Raw genomic sequence first — 6,662 nt, 5'->3', positions numbered from 1 at the left:
GGCATTTTCCACATCAGGTCCCCTCTGAACACCCGCACCGCTGTTGATGCTCTGGAACTGGCACAGCCCCGATGGTTGGTTAAAAACATTTCGGGCTGCTCCAAACGTAGTTGAAAAGGGAGATGCGTCCTTATCAGCCCGAGAAAGTTGTGAAAGGGAACAACACAACGCTCTGTGTAAAGAAATAAACAGCTGGATTTGCATGTTTTAAGTGGTTTTCATTCTGCGAGTTTGCATTTAAATGGGGTGAGAAACGTCTGTCCTGGCAGAGCGGCAGCTGCGAAAGAAATAATAACTTTTCCTTCAGGTAAGGAAAATAATCCTCATTTCCTAGGTGCAGACAGAATAGTGGAGGCAGAGTTGGTTGACAGGAGTGAGGTGTCCTAATTAAAAAAACCCAACAGTTAAACAGTTTTGTATCTGTGTAGATAAACCCACTTTTTATATTTGAGAGGAGACAGAGCAGGGATAGAACACGAGTTTGGGATGGGTGTGAAGGGGGAAGATGCAGCCAACAGGAGCGGGGAAATCCTACAGAATAAATCATTGCAGCAGGTCAGACACTCTGCCCCGATAAAAAATAAACAGCAAAATAAATGAACAATCCTGCAGCTCTTTGATGCTCGCCTAGAGGAGCTCACAAGTGAGACAAAAGAACAGAGGTAGCTGTGCTTGGGAGGATTCCTGGAGGATTTAGGAACAGAGGATCATGACGATTTAGGAGCTGGGAGTCAGCAGCTGCCAATGGAGGTTTGCAGGTGGAACCATCCCGAGGCAATTATTTCCCCTGTCTCTTATGGGGTTTGCTATCAGTTGAATGACACAACTCAGTAACCTCTGGAGGGATAATATTGGTTTATTCATCCTCACCTTTGCTGAAGGGTTCTTAACCCTTGGCCTGAAGGTTGGACATATCAGAGAATTCCAGAAGGGTTTGGGTCAGAGGGGACATTAGAGATCGTTCCCTGCCATAGGAGGGACACCTCCCACTGTCCCAGGCTGCTCCAGCCCCAGTGTCCAACCTGGAACTGAACATTCCAGGGATCCAGGGGCAGCCACGGCTTTTTGGGAATTCCATTCCCACCTTCTCAGGGAACAATTCCTTCCGAATATCCCATCAAATCCTACTCTGAAGCCATTCCCTGTGTGCTGTCCCTCCATTCCCTGTGTCTGTGCCTCCATTCCCTGTGTCCTGTCCCTCCATTCCCTGTGTCTGTCCCTCCATTCCCTGTGTCTGTCCCTCCATTCCCTGTGTCTGTCCCTCCAGCCCTTGGCAATTGTCTCTCTCCATGTTTCCTGCAGCTCCTTCAGGCCCTGCAAGGCCACCCTGAGCTCAGCCCAAAGCTTCTCCTGTGCAGGTGAACAATCCCAGCTGTGCCAGCCTTTCCTCCCAGCAGAGCTGCTCCATCCCTCTGCTCATCCTGCTGCTCCTCTGGGCTCTGCAGCAGCTCCAGCTCCTCCCTGTGCCCTCTGTAACCCAAGTCCCACTTTACAGCTCTGAGCTGTGAGCTGGAGCCTGTCCCAAAGCTCTGCCTGGTGTCTCCAAGGACAGGACAGTGCTGGAAGGGCACAGCTCACCTCGGGATTCTGCAGTGGGAATGAACAGCAAAGCAACATTCAGGAGTGCTGGGGATTTTGTGGAGCTGGGTGTAGGTGAAGGACACCAGGACTGACTCCAGGTGGTGAAGTTTGTGTGTTTGGACACTGCTGCCAGGCTGGGGTGTGTGTGCAGGACCAGGAGCTGGATAGTGATCCTTGTGTGTCTCTTCCAACTTGGATATTCCATGAATCCTGTGTTTGGTGCATCCTTGAGAAGCCCTTGAGGCCCCACGAGCTCAGCTTTGCTCTGGATGGGCTGGGACAGGAGGGTCCCTCTGGAGCTCCCTGTGGCAGACTCCCTGCAGCTTAAGCAGCTCCTTTGGGTGATTCAAGATTTTGGGTTCTCAAATACCTCTTTGTGTGATTAAATATTCTGGATTCTTACACACCTCCTTTGGGTGCTCTAATATTTTGGGCTCTTAAACACCTGATTTGGGTGTTTCAATATTTTGGGTTGTCACACAGCTCCTTCGGGTGGTTCAATATTTTGGGTTGTTACACAGCTCCTTCGGGTAAGTGTCAGGTTTCCAGTTTGAGCCGGGATTTGTGTCCTGCCGATGTGATGGAACCACAGCACAGCTGCCTGCCCGTCCCCTATTCCCGGCAGAGTTTATCCATTAACACCTCGATCCCATTTCCCTTTATTTACCTGTTCCCTGCTTTCAGTTCTCACAAGGTGAGGATTTCAAGGCCTCTCAGTGATAACCAGTTAACAAAAGCCAACAAAAATCCCTTTCAGTGCTAACCAGTGCCTGCTGGTGAACATCGGCGCAGGTTTAAGCCTAACAAAAGATTAGCTCTTTAAATATTCACGGGAGCTTTACAAAGTCAGAGCTAAGGACAAACAGCTCCCACATCCCGTCGTTAATTCTCTTTGTAGGACACAAATTTCAGGCGGAGTTCTTGATACAATCACGACAGGAATAATTTGTTACAGCGCTCGCTGTGCTCTCCCTCGAGCCCAGGAACAGAGATTTTTGTCATTTTGGTGGGACTGAGCCATGTGAGGGCACAGGGACAGGGACAAGCAGGAACACGGAGAGCCGGGGACAGGTGAAGAGGCTCCTTTGTCACATTTTGGGAATGTTCCGTGTTAAACTAAGACCTGTTCCAGTGGGATCCCGGAGCTTTGGATTTCTTGTTCCGCGCTCCCCGCACTCATCTCTCAATTACTTAACAATAAATCTCTCCACACTCCCTCTGTTCCTCAAGCGCTTTACACCCCATCTGCTTCTAAAACAGCCCTTGGCTAATAAATTTGATTTTCTGAGTTCGGCCTAGGGAAGGATTAGCGCCCACCTTGTTTATTAAAGGATGAGTGCAGGTAATAATCAATTAATTAATGCTCACAGATGTCAGACTTGAGCCACAACCGAAGATCCCCTCGCAGTCTGGTGGGAACAACTTTTATCCTTGGGGGTTATTAATTAGGCAGGACTCATTTGGATTATTGTAACTCATTTTCCTTCCTGACTGCAGAAAAAAAGTTTTTTTTTTTTTTTTTTTTTTTTTTTTTTTTTTTTTTTTTTTTTTGCTTTTTTTTTTTTTTTTTTCTTTTTGCAACTAAAGGTAAGGGAAAAAATTCCTTTTGCTCCAGAAACTTCGTGGAATTTAATTAAGAATGGGATGGAGGGAGGGATTTGTCAGGGTAAACACAGGCAGGTACAACCTGCCTGGCTGCAGATACGGATTACTTGTGGTATAAAACTTCCACGAAACACTTGTGGTATAAAAAAATTACCTATGTAGGAATATGAATACAACATTAACAGTATTTATATATTAATACTGAATATCAGTACCTTTTGAGATGGAAAAAAAGAACCCCAAACCCTTGTATTTGTATCTAAGCCAATTCTATATCCTATTTAAAATGCTATTTTAACTGTGGCAAAGACAAAACTGCAAGTGAAAAAATTGTATTGGAGGAGTAGAATTTTTCACTGCTTTCAGAATACAGGGGTGTTTGCTACGTTTGTCCCCAGTTCCTGAATTTTCCATCGGGAATTGGTGTGAAATTCCATCATTTCGTGGCTGGGAGGGTGCTCCAAGAAAAGGCAGAGGGAGGGATGCCCCGGTGGAAGTGCTGCCGTGCCATCTGTGCTGAGGTGATTATGGGAACCCCTAATCCCGGCCCTTCCCAGCTGCTCCAGAGCTGGGGAAAGGCAGGAACGAGCAGGGCAGCTCTGCCTGCTGCACTGGGAAGCACAGAAATCCAGCAAACCCCTCAACAGCCAGGCTGAACAAGCACAGGGAAGGAGGAGATGCTCCTTCATGCTGAATCCCACCAGCCTCTCTCTTCCTTTTGTTTTTTACTCAATTCCAGCATCCCACAGGGATTGGAACAGCCTGGATTTAAATGCTGAACAAATAATTCCAAAGTGTGATAAAAATCCAGGAGAAAAACAGCAACAAAGCTTGCAAAAAAAATCAAATTGTGTAATTTTCGCTATATTTAAGTACTTTAAACCTGCTCATTGTCCAAAAGAATATTCGATTTTCCTTTTATTTTGGTTAAGCACCACTATCCTAATGAAGCAACAGAATAATGAAGCAGGCAAGGTAACAAACAGATATTGGTACCTCTTCTTCCTCCTCCTCCTTCCTTTGTTCATGGAATTTGGGAGCTGAATGTGGAAAACCATTCTGACTTCAGCTGGGTTTCACCTGCTCCAGGCAATTGAAAAGCAGTAATTAAAATAAATCAGAGCTGTTCTGCCCAGTGCCCGTGCCAACTTCACACTCTGAATTAAAGAAAAGCTTGGTGCTCGAGGTTTTCTGGGTTATAAACGCTGCTTTTCTCACATTTGCTCTATAAAATTCGATAATGAGCCTTAATTAGACCATCAGAGCATTTTTCTGGGAGCCTGGAAATAACTCAAAGCATTAGGAAACTCCCAAAGATTTTCTTCACTTTAAATAGTTCCAGATTGTCTTGAACTCTATTATTTTAACTCCTACTACATCAAACTCTCATTCATTTTATTATTATTTGTTTTATGATTATTATATGTTTCTTGGTTTATTGTGCTTGTTCACTCTTGAAATATTTTCTTGGGATATAACCCCTAATCACAATTCAATTGTTTGGTTTTTTTATATCTTTGTTTTAAATTTCATTTCACCTTCCATAGCTTTTAATTTTTCCCCCCCATTCTGCACCACTTCCACTTGATCTTTGCTTTTATTCCAATTCTTCTCTGCAAAACCCAGGGGACTTTGAAGTTTAACATCAATTGCTTGGGGCATGGTTCAGGGCTGGATCATCCTGAAGGGCTCTTCCTACCTCAGGGAGTTTGGGATAATTATGGATTTTGGAATAATTCAAAGCAGCAATATAAATATTCGAGTTGCTGATATGGAAGTATGTTACATGTGCAATCAAGAGATACAATGAGAATTTGCCTTTTTCATAATTACCGTTTTATTTTATTTTCAAGTAGGTTATGCCACAATCCCATACGTTTTTCTTCTCCCTTTTTCTTTTTTTTTTTCTTTTTCTTCTTCTCTTTTTTATTTTTTTTATTTCTTTCTCTTTTTCTTTTTGTTTTTTTATCTTTTTTATTTCTTTCTCTTTCTTTTTGTTTTTTTATCTTTTTTATTTCTTTTCCTTTTTTATTTTGTTTCTCTTTTCCCTTTTCTTTGTTGCTTCACCTTTTTCTTTTCCTTTCCCTTTCTCTCTTTTTCTTGTATTTTTTCTTTGTCCTTTCCTTTCCTTTCCTTTCCTTTCCTTTCCTTTCCTTTCCTTTCCTTTCCTTTCCTTTCCTTTCCTTTCCTTTCCTTTCCTTTCCTTTCCTTTCCTTTCCTTTCCTTTCCTTTCCTTTCCTTTCCTTTCCTTTCCTTTCCTTTCCTCCTTCATTCTTTTTTGTTTTTCTTTCTTATTTTTCCTTTTTTTTTTAAATTTTAAATATTTTCTTTTTCCCAGCATTAGGACCCCAACCTTTCTCTTTCTCCTAACAGCTTGGTCAGAGATTTTAGTGAAATGTTGTAACATTTATTTTTATTATTTCCTTTCAGCAGCTCTGCCTGACAAACCCGTTTGTTCCACAGCACTCGTGACCAAGCCCTGCTGTAAATCAGTAACTGGGATTGTTACTGATTGCTCAGAAAGTAATGAATAAAAAGGAAAAAAAAAAAAGAAGGAAGAAGAAGCTTTTACCTCTCCTGTTATTTCTCTGTCCTACCTTATTGAGGAGCCAATTTACTGGGGCAGAGTTGGGAAATCTGGAAGAGGAACAGGGTAACCTGGTGTTCTTGTGTGAAGGACAGGTGTCTGCCAATAAAGGCAGGAGCTTCTCTTGGAAATGGAGAATGTAAACTCCCTCCCTCCAAATTATTATTATAATTGTGAAATTAAGGGGCTCCCAGGCAAAGAGATGGGAATTAGGAATAACAGTTCTTTCCCAGGAAAATTAAAATAGCAATGCAGTATTACACAGAACAATCCCAGCCCTGCCAGAGTCAGAATCCAAGCTGACACCAGTCAGTCAGTCAGGGTGTTGGCACAGTCCCATTCAATGGTGGCTGCATCCTCCTGCAGGGGCAGATGTGGTTCAGCTGGAGCAGTGCTCCTGGAGAAGGTGCAGTTTCCTCTGAAGCTCCAGGGATGATGTGCAAAGGTCTGGTTTTCCTCTGGAATCCAGTGGAAACAAGGTTCCTTGGTGTCCCAAATGTCAGTTTTTATCTGGGTAGGAAAGGCTTGGCTCCTCCCCTGGCTGGAGCATCTCCCAGTGGGATGATGGAATTTTATCAGTCATGCCCTGGGACTCAGTGGCCATGAACAGGAGATATCTCCTGGAGGGAGGATGGGCTGTGGGAAGATAAAGATGATTGCCCAGCTGGTTTAAAGATGGCCCATGAGCAGATAATGTGTGCCAGGAGATCAGGGGCACTGCCCCAGCTGGGTTAACAGATGGGGACAGAATTCACATTGCTGGCCACATCCTGTACTGCAACCCCAGACACCTGGGATGAAAACAGATCCTGGAGATGTGGGGTGGCACCCAAGGGTGGTGGCACCAGGGAGCAGAGGGAGGGGAGCTCCAGAGCTGCTCCCTGGAACG

This window comes from Oenanthe melanoleuca, chromosome 1 (genome assembly GCF_029582105.1).
Source record: "Oenanthe melanoleuca isolate GR-GAL-2019-014 chromosome 1, OMel1.0, whole genome shotgun sequence".
NCBI lineage: Eukaryota > Metazoa > Chordata > Aves > Passeriformes > Muscicapidae > Oenanthe > Oenanthe melanoleuca.
Note: the sequence above shows the minus strand (reverse complement) of the source record.